General features: G+C 38.8%; 1 protein-coding gene across 11 annotated transcripts in view; it reads left to right on the forward strand.

Moving 5' to 3' along the window:
* Positions 1-414: 414 nt before the first annotated feature.
* Positions 415-20,533, forward strand: part of GULP1 (GULP PTB domain containing engulfment adaptor 1) — a 259,003-nt gene continuing 238,884 nt past the window's right edge. For 8 of the 11 annotated variants that reach the window (XM_036859003.1, XM_036858999.1, XM_036858992.1 and 5 more), the window contains exon 1: positions 475-986. The gene's annotated coding sequence lies outside the window, so the exon portion shown is untranslated. The other 3 variants (XM_036858996.1, XM_036858995.1, XM_036858997.1) reach the window with 3 other exon arrangements.

The following is a 20,533-nucleotide window of genomic DNA, read 5'->3' on the forward strand; positions in this document are numbered from 1 at the left end:
GAGGTTAATATCTGAATGGAGCAAATGAGCATGATCTGGTGGTGGAGGCAGTTTTCTGTTTTCTTTCCTTTCCTTTTTTTTTTTTTTTTTTCTTGTAAGGCATAACAAAGTGCAGAGATTCAGTCAGTTTTAAAAAACTGAGAAAAAATAATTAAAAAAGTGTAGAGGTGCGGTCAGAGCCACAGCAAAAACTGTGTCAATGCTTTCTTAATAAAGGCTGTAAAGAAGGTATGTGCTACTCGTGTGTGTGCTTCCTTGGACACTTTTGTTTTGTTTTGTTTCTTGTTAAGCAGCAGAAGTGCTTTGAAATTGTGTGCGGAAACACAGAGAGACAAGGGAAGGCGAAGAGTCCCGATCCGGTGCTTTAGGAAGGAGGTTCAAAAGGAAACGCGGCGGGGGACGAGGAGTGGGGGTGGGGAGAACGGCGTTTTGGCTCCCGTGCCGGCTAAGAACCGGGTAAGGTAAGGCCTCGTCTTCTCCGGTCGAGTTTCTCTCACATTCCACTCTCCCCCTGGGTCCTGCGTGCCGACGCCATATAGCCCAGCGGGCCCACAGGAGACGAGCATCAGAGACCGAAGAAAGTCAGCGAGCTGGAACCCAGGCGTCCCGTTTGGAAGTGTCCAAGGAGATCGCCCCAAGTGCGCCAGCCGAGTCTGGGAGAGTTTCCTTCTGGCCGAGAGGGGGAGCCCCGCGTTCCCAGCCGGCAGCGACCCGGAGTCCCGAGCCTCGAGCCCCAGCCGCCAGCTAGCGCCAGTTTTGGCTTCAGCCGATTAGGAAGAGGAGGGAGGGGGCCGAGAGCGCGTAGAGGGAGGGGACCGGAGCCGGAGGGTCCCGAGTCCAGCTCGCTGTTGACGTAGAGAAACTTTCCCTCTCGGCCACGGAAACGGCGCCCCGGCTGCGCCGGAGCGGAGATCTCCAGGCTCCGAGGACGCGGCGGCTCTCCATGCCCCTGCCCGGAGCCTGACCCGACTGCATCAGTCGCTAAGGTACGGAGAGACCGCGGTTCATCTGGGGGCTTCCCTGGCTGCAAACCCAGCGTCCCGCCAGGTAGCGTGCAGTCTCTTTTAAACTGACATCCTGAGAGGCGGCGGGCGGTGGTCAGCCCCGGCCGGGTGCCGGGAAAGGAGGGCGTGGGGCTGCTCGCCGCCACTACCCGCCGCTGGGCAGGTTGCAAAAATTAAGACACTGAAAGGCTCAGGAAGTCGTGCAGCAAGAAAGGAGGCTGAGACCTGTTGACTACTGCCGTGGCAGTGCTGCAGGGATGACGGAGAGCCTCCCGAGGTCGGGGACGCAGCGGTCTCCGGACTCCTGGAGCCCTTTGTGGTAACTTTGGTCCGGGGGGCCGGGGCCGGTGGTTAGGAGCTGGAGGGGGCGGTGGGGCGCGGGTGGATCAGGACCGCTGAGGGTGTGCGGACCAGACGGGACTGAGCAGGCAAGTCATCTCCGGGTCACAGCGAGGCTACCCAGGAGCGAAACTTCTTCCAGCGTAACCTCCCTTTTGTTGGCTCCGGGAGAGAGTGTGGGCATGGGGGGCGGGGAGGCGCGAAGCTCCGAGGCCGGGCCGTGGATTCTTTAAAACCCAGGGCTGGGAGGGCCCAAACTCAGGGGCGGCGCCCACATGGTTACCCTCTGGCTGGGTGGGTCGAGTAGTTCCTTCTGGCGGGCGCTACCTTAAGAGAGGCGCACGGCGCTGCGGGGTGCTGAGACCCTGGGCTCTCGGTCCCGCCGTTGAGCTCGCTCGCCCGGGTCCACCACCCCGGGGGGCTGATTCACTGCACGGATCAGAACCCAGCGCGATCGGTTCTTCCCTGTGGCTCCTGGGGCCGCCGCTCCGAGTTCCGTGTGTGCGGGAGGGAACTCTGGGCAGGCTGGTTTTCTTGGAATGTGTTTACGATGTTGAATGGAACTTGAACAGGAAGCTGGGCGCTGCAGCTGGAACAAGCTTGCCAGGGTAGAGTAAGGAAAACGTAGCTGGTGTTGGGCTTGGCGTGTGCACTTAGTACCTTGGGCAAACCCCGAGTAAGTGCGGTTGTCGGTCAAGGTATCCCTTCCTGGGTCCTAGCAGTTTTCCCGACTGAGCTCGCCTTATTTCCACTGGCAATCAGGTATTTACATGCACTATTTCAGTCTGCAAGGTTGACAAAGTATAACGCAATTAGGAAGAATTTAATAAGTTTATTTTGGGACCTGCTTTTTTTTTTTTTTTAAATCTTGCGTAAGCACTTGAGAATAAAAGTTTTTGGAGAGTGTTCGAGTCGTGACTCCCCTTGTTAATTTCTAGGACTACAAGGAGACCCGGACACTGATGATTTTGTGTCTTTGATGCCAAGTGGGTGATAAGGTGGTAAAGGAGGGCAGTAATGAGACAGAGTGAATGTGAGGAGGTAGGAAACTCTGAGAGGAGTTGGGCATTTTTCAGATTTGCAAATCGCCCCTTTTTCTGCCAGTCTTTCCCTCCTTCCCCCACATAAACAAGTAACCTTGCTAGAAAACCCACCAATTGGGAGAGTGCAGTCGCTGGTGACTACAAGCCTTGCTGGAAACAGCAGACAGACTAAGGTACTGCCCCACTGCATAATTAAAAGGTCTCCTTGAGCTGTCCAGGAGTGTTTTCCAAGTTTTTACCACTGACAAGGAAAGAAGAGAGGAACCTGACCGGCAGCCAAACTAGACTGAGCTCAGTAGCCAGGCATGAAAGGGACTGGGGAAGTTGCTGGGGATAATTGGAAAGGAGCTGTTGGTTGTACTTGGGTTTAAACAAGGGGTTTCTTTTGCAGTGAGAATTTTTAGGTGACTAAGATCAGTATTCTTGGCAAAAAAATAAGCTAAGCATAGAGTGCAGTGGGATGTGACAGAGGAGAGTGAAAGAAGCGGTCTAGGAGGGATGTCTGACCCTTCCCTATCAGTGTTGCAGTGGAATAGCTGGGGGCCTGGTGCTTTTTGTGCGATCATACTTTGCAAATATCCACACTTTGTTGCTATTTGTCTCCTCAGCTTGGACTAGGCTTGCTGCAACTTCAAGCCCTTGACCTTGACCTTCTTTGTTTTCACAGCCAGTAAGAACTGAAGACTTGGGTTTTGAGCAGGTGATTTTCCACCTAAATCGAATAATTCAATTAGGTATTCTCAAATGGCACAAAACTAGGTCATGAAATTAAAGTGGAAAATGTGTCCAAATGTCTTCCCTGTGTTTGTCAAAAGTGATCCCGATAATAGAACTTGCTCTTTCACCAGAAGGAGTAGAAGTTGGTGTGATCTCAGTATTTCACACATTGGCCCAATACGTTAAGGCCCTGCTGCTTCCAAGTTCTGGACTAGCCAGGAACTGAGAGTCTTATCTGCAATTAGGACCCTTCTTTTATGGGTTAAAATTGTTATGTTTCCTCTTTTTTTTTTTTTTAGGAAGGTTGGTCTACTGTTGTGGGTTTGGGGGTTGAATAGTAAAAAACGCTAATATGGTATTTCCTCTGGATTGGTGAGTTTGGGATTGTGAATTTCAGCCTATTCTCTGAGATTGACTTTATGAATCACCCTTGGCAATGTGCTTTCCCTGTCTATGATTTCAGTTTTTCCACTTGCAAAATAAAGAAATTTCCTTTGCATAATTACGAGCTTACAGTGAGCTTTGAAGAGATGAAATTATGTTAATAGGTTTTTAGATATAAAGGTCATAGGGCTTCTGTCTGGGTTGATTCAATTGAGATTTATAGGGTAAATTGGAATATTTATACCTAAAATACACATGTAATAGTGACATATCTATTTAATTTATAAAAATTACTACTGTGCATTTTAATCATAGCTTTAGTTTAATCATAAATTTTATTTTTGGAGAATATTGGGTGAGATTTTCTTATGACTAAAGCTGAGTCATTCTCTCAAACAGAAAAGAACAATCAGCAAATTCACTGACTTTTTTATTTTGGTTTATATTTATACTCAAGGACCAGTTATTTTTTTAAGACCAGCTCAATTTTGCCTTTATGAGAAGTTACCAAATATATTTGCACAATTTGGCTCCCTTCTTGGAAATAACACTTGAGAGACTGAAATACATTTATGATGTACAAACAAACTTTCTTTTCCCAATGGCCACAACAGTTTCCTTAAAAGTTTAGAGGGTAGATTTAGGAGCCATTCATTAATTGATTCAACCAATATTTGTTGCATACTTTTTATGTCCGAGGAAACATCAAGCTTGGATTTTAAATCCCAGCCCTGAACTTTTCAGCACTGTGATTTGTGCGGGTTATTTTACTTCTTAAATGTTTTACCAACATATAATTTATTATCTATATTGCTATCCGTAATGTATGAACTTTTTGACTATTGATACATGCATGATAATTGTGAAATATTTAATTTTTTAGTTTGACATATCAATTAGTAAAATAAACTACCTATTTTTATAGTTCAATGTACTGTATCATACTCTTGGATGTGTAACTTAACTATTTTTCAGGTGAACAGGTTAGTGTATTAGAGAAAGAAAACAGAATAAATATGGATAAATTAAAGGATAAGATCTTTTGGTAAAATACTTAATCATAACTTTTATTTTTAGACTTTACCTTATCATTAATAGTGAATCTATAAAAAGTGTAAGTATAAGGAAGATTGCAGTTGAATTTATGGTCATCTTACCACGACAGGCACTTTTTTTGAATAATCAAAGAACGAGTGAATGTTCAAGGATGTAACAGGGTAATTTTAATGTAAAATAACCAGTTTTGCTTTTGATTTTAAACTTAACATTTTAAAAATCTTACTCTCCATTGCTGAATATTAGATAATTTAAATTTTACTTAGCAGAGTACTTTGTGGTTCATTCTGAAAAACTGTGATTGTTTTGTAAAACCTCTAAAGAACAAAAAAAGTTATTTTATTCGAATATAATAATGGATTGAAAAGTAGTTACAGGACCCAACTGCATGACTGCTGTGAGCCCTGGTCCCTAAACATGTTAGAGGCTGGTGGATCTAATAGTGTTTGTTTTAATGGATTTAGAGATCAGGAAAGTTAAACTTGTTCCTATGGGAGCTTAAATATATTCAAATTGAAGAGGAAAAATAGTATAAACTTTGAGCAGAGAAATTGCTTTGCTTCCAGTGAGGATATGAAATTGAAATCAGCCCTTTATTTTTAAAGACAATCGCTAAAGTCACTGTTGCAGAGTTAGGCTTAGAAAACAGTTCTTATACTCTTTTTAGGCTCTGTTATTTGCTAGTTTTGTATTTGTTTTATGCTAAGAAAATGTTTTCAGCCACTCTAATGATACTTATAGTGCATGATTATTTTTCATCAGAAAACAGTTAATTGAGTCAAATACTGAGCAGGAGAATAAGTACAAATTTTCTGTTTACCACTGAAATGGTATAATTATAGTAAATTTGGAATTAGTTTCATCATTCACTATTGTATACTTAAGGATAGCTTTGGAAAGACTGCTCTAATTTGCTCACATAATATGAATAAGTGAGTTAATTTATGTAACAATTGGGATTGAAAAGATTAATATGACTTTTTTTTTTTTTTGAACACGTTGGGTCTTCGTTGCTGTGCGCGGGCTTTCTCTAGTTGCAGCGAGCGGGGGCTGCTCTTCGTTGCCGTGCGCGGGCTTCTCATTGCAGTGGCTTCTCTTGTTGCAGAACACAGGCTCTAGGCGCGCAGGCTTCAGTAGTCGTGGCACGAGGGCTCAGTAGTTGTGGCTCGCGGACCCTAGAGCGCAGGCTGAGTAGTTGTGGCGCACGGGCTTAGTTGCTCCGCGGCATGTGGGATCTTCCCGGACCAGGGATCGAACCCATGTCCTCTGCATTGGCAAGAGGATTCTTAACCACCGCGCCACCAGGGAAGTCCCAATATGGCTATTTAAAAGAGTTTTAAATAACACTGTATATATTTTTCAGGGTGCACCTACTAGACAATATCTAGATAGTAATAGCCGTCTTTATTTCATGTTTGTTTCTTGCTATTAACATTATATAAATATACCTACATATAATCTTTATCACATGCCTTCTGAAGAGGAGATTCAGAATATATGTTAGAAACTTCCAATCCTTGGATAGCTAATCCCTCCCCCATATATATGTTTATATGTATATGTATGTATATATATGTACAGAGAATTATGACATATGTATTCTTTGATGTTTCTCTATTTGTGCTAGGTATATTTTTCGTAGGAAAAAGCAACTTCAATTAATTGATATTTCTGAGCTAATTTTAACCATTAGTTTAAAATCTTTTCCAGATGACTCTTGCTAGAGATTCTTGATTTTTTTTTTTTTCCAAATTTTAAAAGAGCTTTCATGCTTTTATTTATACCTGTAAAGGATGAGAAAAATAGTGTAAAAGATCTGGTATCATTGTTCTTGGTTAATGGCTCTGATGGTGACATAATCATGGAAGCCTTTTCTACCTTTCTTAAGTAGAACACAGGCAAATGTGCAGTTAACTTCTGTCAGAAGGTAAATTCACTGCTTGGAAGGTGGCTGCTACTGCTAAGTTTATAAGGTTCTGTGAAGTGAGAATTGTGTGTAAATGTAGTGTTTTCCTGGTATTGTATAGCTTTTTCTTATGATTATCAGATGTTATAGTTGATCTGTTCCCTGATACTTCAACCACAAGTCCTCCAAGAATTTCAGGGAACATAAACTTTGACAGAGCTGTTAACCAAGAGCAGATTGAATGATTTGGGCTCAGTCTTTAATCCACTCTCTTGTAGAAGTGATGATAGCCATTCAAATGACCAAAACACAGCTCGTTGAGAGGTTTGGTAGAAGGAAATAAGTAATAGAAGAGCACAAGTAACCTACTAAAGGAATCATTAAGGATTGGATGTATAATCTTTTAAAATAGTTATGTAATATTTCATCAAATGATAACTAAGCTCTACTTCTCACTTAGTTTGTAATAGTGATTTTAGACAGCATTTTGGCTAAAAAGCAAACAGAACCATTTGTGCTGTGGCAGCAGATCTCCAGTTTGGGGTAATTAACAGTTGATATAAGAGAATGCACTTGATTTTAGCTTCTTGATTTCTCTTATAGCTGTTTACAACCATCAAGAGTGCCAGGAAAATTTTAACAGCAAATAGGTTAATTTACCCAGATTTCCACATGGGTGAGTTAAAACATAGTTTGGTAAGTACTGATAGGAGTTTTACTTAAGAAGACAGAGTACTTTGTAGAGTGTTTTTACAGGTCAATGTGCATGTTATTCTCATAATCTATTTAATTTTTGTCTGCCTTTGAAGAACTCCATAAAAAATATGGAACTTTGGCTGATGGTAAAACTTTCTTACTACCTCCTTGAGGATGTGCACTATTATAATCGTAAAAATGTCCTTAAATGTCGATTTTTGCTGGTAGTACACATAAATATAGAGAAATTTGGCTTACTGTAAAGAACAATTCTTTGAGTTAATTCCAAAGCAATTTATCTCTATGCTGCATATAGTAATTGAGTATAATTAGTAAGAAGCTACTTATGCAGTATAGTTTAGCAAAATACAGTTTGAGAGAATTGTTAAAGAGAAATATTTGAGTAAATGAATTGTATTTGAAATTATCTAAATGCCATCTGAAATGGCAAAAGTCTATTGAAATTTCAGATCTATAAAGTAACAATGCTTTATAATAAGAATAGGTATTGTTTTGAAATTTTGTGAATTATTATTTCTGTTTTATATCATTGTGACTCTGGATATCTAGGAGAAAAGCCTTTAAAATTCTTTATGGCAAACAAGTAAGATTTATTATATTGCCCACATTGTCTTTGATTCTTTTTAAAGGAAGAACTGCTACTAAATTTATAACATGTGAATTTATCATAGGCTTAATTGCTTAAATTAGGTAGACTAGAAAATTTATGATTAATTTGGAAAAATGAAATTTCCTAGAGTAGTGCAGATGAGGCTTTAAAAAACAATGTTGTAATAAATCTTTCTTTGGGACTTTCTTATTCGATGAGATATACGGACTTTCTCTTAAGTCTTCATAAAAATTTGCAATCTTCCCCCACCCCCGTTTCTCATTCTGAAAAATGTAACTAGGTTTAAAGTATGAGTTGACAAATAAGGGATTTTTATATTATCCAATGGAATTTAATATTTATTGAACACTGTTTTTTTTTTTTTTTTGGCAGTTATGTTCTTTTAGTAGTGAGTGACAGAGACCTATCTCCAATTACCTTAAATAGACTTAAATAGAACTTGTTATTTCCATATAATTCTGTGCTACAGTGGAGAGAATATTGAAGGAGTAAGGGTAGAGGTTATTCATCAGCACGAAGGGGAAGCAGTGTCTGGAAAGAAAGTGTGGAGGTGACTCCTAGGCAAAGGATGAAGATGAGTTAGCAAGCAATGAAGGAGAGCAGTTCAAGACAGTGAGGGGTAAAGGCAAAGAGGCATGGAACCCTGTGAATGGTTTAACAGAGCAAACTGAATTTCGGAACTTTGGAGATGTTTCTCCTTTCTATCTTCATGTTGATGACCATAATCATTAGTAATTGCATATGGGAGTTTAAGAACTTTAACTGGATTAATTATTTTAAAAAACTGCTATCTTCTTTTTATTTCTTTTTTAATTTCTCCAGGTCTAAATAACATGTAATTGGAGTCACAAGGAGTTGAGTGTGCGCTCCATTTCACACTCGTTGTGTGTGTGGGGGGGTGTCCATGAACTTGGATATAAAACAATAACATTATTACTCTTGAACACCTCACTTAAATTTAGTATGTTTTTCAGTTTTGAAGGCAGGGAAACACACACACAAACGATCTTAAGTACCTATAACTTTCTAGAAGTTGCACGTATTTATTGTCATGTCTCATTACTCTGCACATATTTTGAAACATTTTTATGTTTACCACCAGTTTAAAATTACAATAATAATTACACCTGCTTCTAGGTATTATTTTTTATATGTGGATATATCTATAGACATGTAGCTATATCTCAAATTGTTTTTAATGTAATTTAATGATTGTACTTTAAATCTGTTTCTTTTACATAATTTATATTTTGTTTTATGCATTTAAAAAGAGTTTTTGAAAAGGGATCTGTAGACTTCATTAGCCTGCCAAATGGATTCATGGCACAAAAAAGGTTAAGAACCCCTGGAAATCTATACTGATTTCTTTAGGAGTGCCAGTGAGTTGCACTGTCATTTAATGAGGATAAAAGAAATTGAAGTTATTTAACTCAGTTTTACCTGATAGCATGTAGTTATGTAGAGATGTCCCATATTGTTTTTGGAAGTAAATTCCCGATAAATAATACTTATTTTGCAGATAATTTGCTTTATTCAAGAAGTGTGTGTGCAGTTTTTGGTTATCTCACTTAGTAACAGCTCAACAAAGAAGCATTTAATTTTATTTCAGAATCTGTATATTAAAAAAATAGATTTAACTTTTTCACATTATAGCATTAACTATTTTTGGAAGGGTTTGGCTGGGAATTTTGTCTTGTCATACTGGTTTATTTTTCATATATGAATGTTTTGTCTTCTCAGCTTCACTTTAAGCTGCAGGGGAGAGTAGATATGTTTTGCAAGAGAGAATAGATATGTTAAACAGGTTTTTGTGTCTCCTGTTTAGTAACAAATAACCATGCCACTATTAACAATTTCCTGTGAATACTAAGGAAAAAATAAATAATTTATGTACATATGGAAACTTGATTATTTTTCTATGCATCACTGAGTTACTTAAGGTTATATATTTGGTTATGTGATGTGTTATTGGTCATGATCATTATAGATGAAAAACTTAATGTGTGCCAAGAATTTTGGAAAATAAGAATACAGAATACATAAAAGTATAGCAAATTATGGTGTTATGAAGGGATATATAATTAAAACATAGATGATGTAATTTATTGCCTTATATTCCCTTTCTTCTTTTTGCCTGGCTTGACAATTCTGTGAAGATACCACCTCCATTTTAAAATTAGTTTCCTGTTTTACTGATACATGATCTAATTGAAACTGATGGCTCAATTTTATTTTTGAAATATATGACAAAAGTTTCTTTAAAGTTATTAATTTGAGATAATACTATATAGAGCTTCACATTCATAAGTCAGTCCAATTTTAGTAGGTCTGTACCACCTTAACATTCCAAGGATGGGTACAAGGTAATGATTTTGTACTTGAAAATTGACGGTAGCTTCAAGATCACAATGAGTGACGATTATCTTTCAGTTTGTTTTTTGTTTTTGGCCCCATTTTGTGTCTTCTCTCATGGCAAGCATCAACCATCATTGACATTTAGTTGCATCCCTTCCCTGTTGGATCTCCATGTTCCCTCCAAATGACACGGAATAGCTTAAGCCAGGTGTGATGTTCCACCTGAAGTTAATTCTCCTCTCCATTTCGTGCACGTCGATTCATAAGAAGCGTATTTTCACTTCTAAGAGTCACATCACAGTCCTTGCTATTGGTTGCTTATTCAAGTAATTTCCTTATTCCTCTTTGCTCATGGAACTCTTGTGTTATTCAGATGTTCGCTACTCCCCACACAACTCAGGGTGATCTCGGCTGGCCTCGGCCTGCAGCAGCTTGAAGCAGGGTTTCGGTTCCCGGCCAGAGATTGAGGTCCGGCCGTGGCAGCGAGAGCGCTGAACCCTAGCGACTAGACCACTGGTCAGTGACAAGGCCCTGGCCCTTCGGCTTTGCAGAAAAGAATTCCCACAGAGACAGAAAGTAGGGAAACAAGTAAAGTGTTTTTTTAGGAGGAAAAAGGGTACGGTACGTGTGGATAGACACACGGGCGGACTCAGAGAGAGTCGCCCTTGTGGTAGTTTAAGTCACTTATATGTGGCATTCCTTCCAGGTTTCCTTTGGCCAGTCATTTTGATTTGCCTGGCTCTGAGTCCGTGTTTGGTACATCTCAGGATCCTCCCATGTGTGCACACGTATCTCTTAGTCAAGATGGATTCCAGCAAAGAGGCCTGTGGGTAGCTTGATATCACTCCTCTTTTGACCTCCAAGGAGCTTTTTAATTGGGAAGGTCTCCTTGACTTAGAGAATGAGGAATATGTGGTCTCTTATCTTTTATCTGGGCAGGGCTCAGCCTCTCCTATCTTCATCTTGGAGTATCTGTCTAGAGGGAACTAACTCCAGCTGCTTGGCCTGGGGCCCATCTATCTCCTGCCTCAAGGGGAAGGCAGTTCATTTCTAATAAAAGTGGAATTTGGATTAGGCTGAGCTAATAGTCACGGCGTTTCTATTCCCCTTGTCAGTGATTGGTTATGGAGGGGGCACTCGTTCCTTGTCCCAGTCAGAGTCAATTATATGAAATGACAGAACTGGAGGGAGGGGGGGTAGAAAAACTTTCTTTACACTTGGGAAGGGGACATTGGATGAGAAGGCATACATATGTCAGCTCTTGATATTTGTCCTGTCTGGAATAGATGCTTGTAATTGCAATAGGGGGTCATCTTTTGTCCATGAAGATATCTAGCTCGAGGGCAAAACAAATGCGTCAATGATGAAAGAAAAAAATGTAAAGAACCTGGACGCTTGATGGCATTGTTGGGTCCCTGAATCAACCTACCATATTTCTGGATTTACTGTTGTGTAAGAGAATGAATTTATTTATTTTTCAAACCAGTTTGAACTAGACCTTTCAGTTACTTAAATGAGAAAATATCTTACTTAGAACAGTTATTAAGTGGTATCTTAATTTGAAATAAACATTTCAGAAATAACAATTTAGATAATTAAAGAAAATTTATAGACCACTTGGGTTTTGTAAACTTTGGATATGATTAGTGCTATTACTCTATATAAATATTTTATTACTCAATTCACCAAATTTTATTATGTTTTTAATACAGTGATTGTATTAATCATCTTAACTAAAGTTATTTGGGGATGAATATATTCTAAATATATCTCAGAATACATTATTCAATAAAAATAAAATAACTTGAAATACAAATTCAAACTCTAATCCATAAAATCACATCACTGTTTACTTGGTTGTTTGGTGTCTTTATTGTACTGGGAACGTTAAATGTACCTTAGGAAACATTGACGTACTCTCATTGCCTTGTCTGAGTAGTTTCAAGCTTGGAGTCATGATAAAACTAACGTAGTTATTTAAATGCAAAAGATAAAGCTGATGGGAGTAAAATTAAGAAAATTGTGTAGTGCAGATGCATTCACAGAAGTAAAAAACAATGCAGACGTATAATAATCTTTGAAGTCAGAACTAGTGTTATAAAGCTCTAGTTCACTGGAACCGTAAGCAATTTATTTTCTGCCGCCATGTTCATGGTGGTTCTTGCCACCATGTTGAGTTCTAGCTTTTTTTGCTGATTTACCATTATGCACATTGTTTTTTGCTGTATCAAAGTAAGGAGGTATATCTGAGTTTTTGTCCTCTTGCTCTAAAGGTTGTAGGAATTACCCAAAGCTGAGAATTGCCAAAAGCAGGAGTGAAATAGTGAGCTGGCCAAAAAGTTCGACCGAACGAACATTTTGGCCAATCTAATATATTTTAGAGTATTAATGCTGAAATGGTTTAACCAGTGGTTTAAGCAGGAGGTGGAGGCAAGCAAAACCAGGAATAATCTAACAGGCTCAGAATAGGCAAGTGTCACAGTGGGCAGGTTTGTTGGCAGTGAGGGGGTGTGAAAAACAGAAAGCTAAAGATGGTGTAGACAGTGGAGGTGAAGAAGGGCAGTGGTGAAACTGGAGGGAGAAACATTACAGATGGTGAAAAGCTGCAGTGGCAAATGGTTCATTGGTCAAGAAAGAACAAGGCTGTTGTATTAGAGCTGTATCAGTGTGGATGTTGAAAGTATGGAGATTGGGTTGGAGAGGGAAATGGACAGCCAGTAATTTGAATACCTTAGGAAAGTGAGAGACTTTAGAAGTTACTGATGGAGAGATCCAAAGTTAACAAGACCTCCTACATTACCGTGATTGAGATGTGCATATTTGTTTTTTGCATAAAAATGCTGTAAACATACTTGAGATGCTTCCCCTATGAGATCATGACCTTCTTTCAAAGTTAGGCAAGGGAACTAGAGAATACAAAGTGTTGGAATTCTCAGAGGATTATTGTTCTTTTAGAAGCTGTTGTTCAGGGATTGTTCTGGGGTATCCCTTTGCCCAGAATCAAAGTGCCCTCTGGTGACCTTTTCCTCTTTAAAAGGGAGCCACATTCTTGTGGGTTTTTGAATGTGAATAAATGCCTCTTAGTATGGAAACTATTATAAAGGAAGGGACTCTGCTTCTCCACTTTGGAAATTTTAGTAGAAAATATAAATAGGCTCACTGCAGATATAAAATGAGGAAGAGGATAAATATCCAGATAATTCAAATTCCAACTCTCACTAGTGCTAAAATAATAAAATAAAGTGAAAATAGTCATGCCCTTCCCCTGCCCCAATCCTTGTCTCTCTTTATTAGGATCTTCATGGCACATGAGCTCTTTTCTTAACCTGTTGTCTTATACCTGTGGTCCAAACCAAAAATGATTTTTTGAAGGAGAAATAACAAGAATATGACAGGGTTTAGGACACACTACGTCAAAATATGGTACCTTGACATACTGAATATTTCAACCTGAGGGAATTTGAGAAACAGCATGTGAAGGAAGGACTTTCTGACCTTCTCCTGAAGCAGGTCACAAAATCCTCATGTGAGAGGTGCCCTCTCTATCCTAGAAGGAAAGGAACATCCTTAGCTCTGAAAACACACGGACACAGAGGAATCTGAATGATCTTGCTAAGTTTCCCCTAGTTTACTATACTTAGCTCATACTCTTGGTCCTGTCATACCTTTCCAAGACTTGTAACTCTTCTTCAAACCTAGCGTAAAAAAACATTCAGGTTTAATCATTTCTTTGGGTGTCTTCATTTCTTTGTGACGGCTGCTGTGTCACGCAAAATTTATATTAAATACATTTGTATGCCATTCTCTTGTTAATCTGTCTTTTGTTACAGGAAGTCTTAGTCGAGAGTCTGGGAGGGTAGAGGAAAATCTACCCTTTTCCTCCTCTACAAATAGCATTTACATAGTGCTCACTATGTCCTAAGCATTGTGCTAAATGTTTTTTTTATGATTTGTAAATGATTAAGAAACTTGTTTAAGGTTCCAGGGCTGGCAAACAGTAGACTAGGGCAGATAGCAGGGTGGGAAGTAGTGCATCTTAACCACCATCCTAGTTGAGGAAGTGTGCAGTAGAGTGACGAGAGTCCCCCTGAAGGATTAGGGCAGCTTCGGTAGTTCTCTTTACTGGGGAGAGTGCAATACCTTTGAATAACCTGATCGCCTAGACTCCTGGCTGATGCTTAACTCACCCTTTTTTGGCAGCACCACGAGCTGCTCATCTCCCACTCTTAGAAGTGACAACTTGGAACTCCCATATGACAAGATATTTGTTCATTTTACCCTACTTAGTTAGATAAAGTATAAAAATGAACTCATTGACTAAATTGTGTCTGTATATTGCTTTGGCTCATGCTTGATTTGATTTGTCAAGAAGGTTAAAATGCTTGAGTGAGAAAATCTGACCTTCCTAATCCCATTTTTTTCCCTGGTTTTGTCAAAGTGATAAGGTTTGTATAAATAAAGCCTAAGATGTAAAATAACTAATATTAATAGTTTTTAATAGCAAGTCATGTACTTTTCATTGATATTTCCTTCATTGAGAAGATGGACTAGATAACCTCAAAAAACATTTCAGCCCTTAGAGCAGTCTAAGTTTTAGTTTTAAATAGTTGTTTTTAAACTAAAACAAGTTTCTTAATCAAAATATTGTATTCAAGGTTGTCTGATTTTAATATTTGATTTCATCATTTTGTCTTTCTTTGGTAAGTTAAACTGTTAGACATTTGATCTCTTGAGGTATTTATAGTTTGGGTATTATAAAAAAGTTCTCTTGAACCCTTTGAGCCATAGACAGGGGATATGACATAGTCTACAAGTTAGGGAAGACTCAGCAGTAGAAAGAAATGAGAGTGGAGAGTGTTTCAAGCAGGTAGGAAATCTTAGAGGAGTGAGTATATGGCTCAGCCACAGAATTACAAGATTGAAAATAGAGGTAGAGAATAGAGTGGAAGAGAAAGAAGAACTAGAATCGCTGGAGGTAAAGCCCGTGAGGCAAAGACCAGATCTTACAGGACGTTCAAATTCAGAGTTTGCTCTCTATTCTGATAGCAATTGGAAACATTTGAAGGATTAAAATAGGATTGGTGACAAGATGTCATCTGCATTTTAGAAAGATTTGACTAGTTGCTCAGCCAGTAAATCTAGGCAAGAGAAGGTGGTAGTCTAGTTTAGCATGATGGCAATGAAAAATGAGTTTGTTCCAGAGATATTTAGGAGGAAAAAATCTGTACATTTTTATGATTTGTTAGTGATTGTGGGAGGTAGGCAGGAGGATTGTGTAAATGTTGATTCTAAGATTTCTAGTTTTGGCAACCTGGGTGTTGGTATTCATCAGCAAAGTCAATATAGTAGAACTATTGGAGGAAACTAAAGATTTCAATTTTGGACACATTTTGATGTGTCTCTGAATCATTCTGTTGTAGACGTCCAGTAGTAGTTATTTGATGTACATACATATACGTGTTTGGAGCTAAGAAGTTTGGTGTGGACTGGTGATATATATGTATATGTGGTGTGTGTGTGTGTGTGTGTGTGTGTACATATATACAAGTTTTCAGATTTCAGACTACAAATATGAGATTTTAGTCTAGCAAGGGCCATCATATAACAAGGCTTGAGGGCAGAAAAAGCAAAGCCATAAGCACCACTAAGAAGGAACTACCAGTGATGTTGTAAAAGCTAAGATAAAAAAATAACAATTTGAGAAGGAGACAATGATCAACAATGTTAAATAGTATAGAAAGGTAAACAAACAAACAGATTAAAGTGTCTATTATGTGTCTGTTGTACTTAACATGAAGGTCATTGGTGATTGTGGTGAGAACAATTTTGGTGAAATTATGTGTGTGATAAGTTATGGAGTAGAGTACACGAAGACAAATCTTTCATGGTATAAATCTGTAGGTTGTACTGGAAAAAGCCTGAGCTTTGGCTTCTCTGGTGATAGGATTGGCTATTTACAACCTGAGTGCTCTTCAACAGGCAAATTAATCTCATACTGTTTCCCTTTCTTAATCTGTAAGATGGCATAGACGATAATGCAGGGTTTCTGAGAGGATTAAAACCATGTTGCATGTAGCATAGTGGCTGGAGTTTGTAAGTGTCAGTAAATGGTAGCTAGCATTATTATGTAAAGTATCAATATAATTTTTGTACTGTTATATTTAACCTCACAGTAAAATTATGTTCTATTTTCATTCTGATTAGAAAATATGCTGTTTTATATAAATGAATTTATCCTAAACTATAAATACAAATGGAACAACTTCAATGTAGTATGTCATTTGCAACTTATAAAAGATAATAAATTAGAGAGGTACAGAATGAGTATCTGTTTTTGACTATATCTCCATGAAAAAGTTATATATCTTCAGCAAAAAACCCCAGTAGGGATTGGATGGGGAGACAAGATGGCAGAGTAGAAGGACCTTGACCTCACTTCCTCTCATGAGCCCACCAAAATCACAACTAACTGCTGAACAACCATCGATAAAAAAGATGAGAACCTACCAAAAGAAGATATTTTACATCCAAAGACATAAAGAAGAAACCACAATGAGACAGTAGGATGGGTGCAATCACAATACAGTCAAATTCCGTACCACCTGGATGGGCAACCCACAAACTGGAGAATAATTATATCCCAGAAGTTCTCCCACAGGAGTGAGAGCTCTGAGCCCCACACCAGGCAACCCAGCCTAGGGGTCCAGCATTGGGAGGAGGAGCCCCCCAGAGCATTTGGCTTTAAAGGCCAGAGGAGCTTGATTGCAGGAGCTCCACAGGACTTGGGGAAACAGAGACTCCACTCTTGGAGGGTGCATACAAGGTCTTGCATGCACCAGGACCCAGGGCAAAAGTAGTGACTTCATACGAACCTGGGCCAGATCTATCTGCTGGTCTTGGAGGGTCTCCTGGGGAGGCAGGGGGCGGAGGGGCTGTGTCTCTCTCTGGGGTCATAAAAGCTGGTGGTGAACATATTGGGGAGTGTTCATCTACATAAACTCTGGCTGGAGGCAGATGTCTTGTGTCCTTGGCACTGAGACCTGCCCCACCCAACAGCCTGCAGGCTCCAGTACTGGGATGCCTCAGGCCAAACAACCAACAGGGTGGGAACGCAGCCCCACCCACTGGCAGACAGGCTGCCTAAAGACTTCCTGAGCCCACAGACACTTCTAGACATGCCCCTTTATGCAGCCCTGCCCACCAGAGGGCCAAGACCCAGCTCTACCCACCAGTGGGCAGGCACCAGAAGCAAGAAAACTACAATCCCACAGCCTGCGGAACTGAGTCCACAAACACAGGTCAGAACCTGCCCTGGGACCAAATGGTCCCTGGCCCTTGGGTGACTAGAAGGGAGTGTACTGCTGGGACACATAGGACATCCCCTCCAGAGGGCCACTTCTCCAAGGTCGAGAAACGTAACTAACCTACTACATACATAAAAATTACAAATAGAAATTTAAACAGAATGAGACGGCAAAGGAATATGTTCCAGATGAAGGAACAACATAAAAAACTAAGTGAAGTGGAGATAGGCAATCTACCCAAGAAAGAGTTCAGAGTAATGATTGTAAAGATCATCCAAGAACTTGAGAAAGGAATGGATGCACAGAGCGAAAAGTTACAAGAAGTTTTTAGCAAAGAGTTAGAAAATATAAAGAACAATCAAACAGAATTGAAGAATACAGTAACTGAAATGAAAAAGACACTAGAAGGAATCAATAGCAGAATAAATGAGTCAGAAGAATGGATAAGTGTGCTGGAAGACAGAGTGCTGGAAATCACTGCCACTGAACAGAATAAAGAAAAAAAAAGAAAAGAAATGAGGACACTTTATGAGACCTCTGGGACAACATCAAACACACCGACATTTGCATTATAGGGGTCCCAGAAGGAGAGAGAAAGAGAAAGGACCTGAGAAAATATTTGAAGAGATAATAGCTGAAAACTTCCTTAACATGGGAAAGGAAGCAGTCACCCAAATGCAGGAAGTGCAGAGAGTCTCAGGCAGAATAAACCCAAGGAGGAACACACCAAGACACATATTAATCAAATTGACAAAAATTAAAGATAAAGAGAAAATATTAAAAGCAACAAGGGAAAAGCAACAAATAACATACAAGGGAATCCCCATAAGACTATCAGCTGATTGTTCAGCAGACATCCTGTAGGTGAGAAGGAAGTGGCATGAGGTATTTAAAGTGATGAAAGAGAAAAATCTACAATCAAGAATACTCTACCCAGAAAGGCTCTTGTTCAGATTTGATGGAGAAATCAAAAGCTTTCCAGACAAGCAAAAGCTAAAAGAATTCAACACCACCAAACCAGCTTTACAACAAGTGCTAAAGGAACTTCTCTAAGCAGCAAGGAAAAGACTACAACTAGAAACATGAAAATTATGAAATGGGAAAGCTCACCAGTAAAGACAAACATTCAGTAAAGGTAGGAAATCATCAACACACAAATGCAGGATATTTTAAATGCATTTGAAATTAAGAGATCAGCAACTTAAAACAATCATGTATATATACATAAACTACTATACCAAAACCTCATGGTAACTGCAAACCAAAAATCTGTAATAGATATACACGCAAAAAAGAAAGAGGAATCCAAACACAACACTGAAGATAGTCATCAAACCCCACTAGCTTAAAACATTGTGTAATTTGAACTGAGATATATCTTCTCCTTCTAGAATTTTTTTGTTTTCTTTAATATATACAAATGAAATATGGTGGAAGAAAATTTGTAATATAAAATATTAATATGAAACAAGAAACGCTTAATCCTAAAATTATGTAGGAGAAAACTATTTTTAACTTTTTAGTGTATATACATCAACACTCTTTCTTAATTTTACAATTGATACAGGCTCCTGAAACTAGTTTAAGAATACTGAAGAGTATAAAGAAAAAAAAATGAGTCTCATTGACTGACTTGATGACATTTCCTTAATTTTAAAAATAGACTTGGTTAGGAGTTTGGGATTAAAATACACACACTACTATGTATAAAATAGATAACCAACAGAACCTACTGTATAGCACAGGGAACTATACTTAATATCATGTAATAACTTATAATGGAAAAGAATCTAAAAAAGATTTCTCCATCAAATCTTGAATCACTTTGCTGTACGTCTGAAACTAATACAACATTGAAAATCAAGTATATTTCAATAAAAATTTTAAAAAAAAGAATTGGGGTCATGGGCTACATATCGGTTTGTAATTTGACTTTTTTCTAGTGATGTGATGGACTTCAGCGGCTGGCTTAGGTGTGTATTGGTATTGGGGTAGGAAGAAATTGAGGAGAAGAATCGTGTCAATATCATTTTATGATTTCAAATTTATGTTACTTTTAAGGATAAATGTAGCATGCTGTGGATTGATAACATCTAAACAGATAGTAAGTAATCAAAGATAAATCATCTGGCAGTGGTTTCTGTCAGAATCATGATTTTTTTTTTCTCGAGTAGACAGATGACTGAGGAAGAACCAGTAAATTATAAACTGATCAGCACAGGTGTCAGTCTTTGCCCCTTTGCTTTATCTTACACTCTCAAGTCTTGGTTCATTTTTCAACTCAATAGCTGTGTCTGTGATTACTGGAGGCCTGAAATCTGGATCATTTAGGTCATTATTTTTGGATGCACACATTCGCACCCACATTTGCCTGGACTCAACTTATTTTGGTTACGAGAGGAGGCTGCTCTTCTTGTTGTCTAACAGGCATTAAAGTAACTTGGGCCTCAAGGATGGAATCTATTTTTCAGGTCTGGTGTTTAAAATACATCATTTCTATGAGGGGCTAAGAGCAAGCTGCACTGTGTTTTGTAAATTTGCATGTGAAAATGATTATCACAAAGAAGTGTTTTAGAAACGAATTCTCCTCAGTATTAAAATTAAAACCTCACAAAAATCAGTTTTTGATCATTTTTTTCTCCCTAACACTTTTAAAAGAAATCTCCCCTGGTTAAAATTTGGAAAACAAAGGAATGTACAAAGAAAAAAAAGGAAAAAAAGAGAGAGAGAACAAACCCACAAAGCAGAAATGCACTGGGGCTTTGTTTTACTTTTATTTATGTACCCCCTCTGCATCTTATATACTGAACCTTTACAAAAAAAGGTAAAGTGAAATGTGTAGTCTGTGGGATGTTATGGAAGATTCCAGATAAGTTATTGAAGACTTACTGAGTTACAGATAAACTTGGCCTCTTACCAGATATTTCCATGCTGTGTAGTCTTGCTTCTGGCTCTATCATTTACTAGCTTAGGGCTCTTGGGAAGATAATTTAGCATCTCTGGAACTTTTTTCTTGAATGTAAAATGAAGATAATGACATGAACCTTGTATGTATCACTGAGCGGTATAAAACAAGAATCTTCAGTAGCACCAGTAAG

This window comes from Balaenoptera musculus, chromosome 7 (assembly GCF_009873245.2).
Source record: "Balaenoptera musculus isolate JJ_BM4_2016_0621 chromosome 7, mBalMus1.pri.v3, whole genome shotgun sequence".
NCBI classification, from domain to species: Eukaryota; Metazoa; Chordata; class Mammalia; order Artiodactyla; family Balaenopteridae; genus Balaenoptera; species Balaenoptera musculus.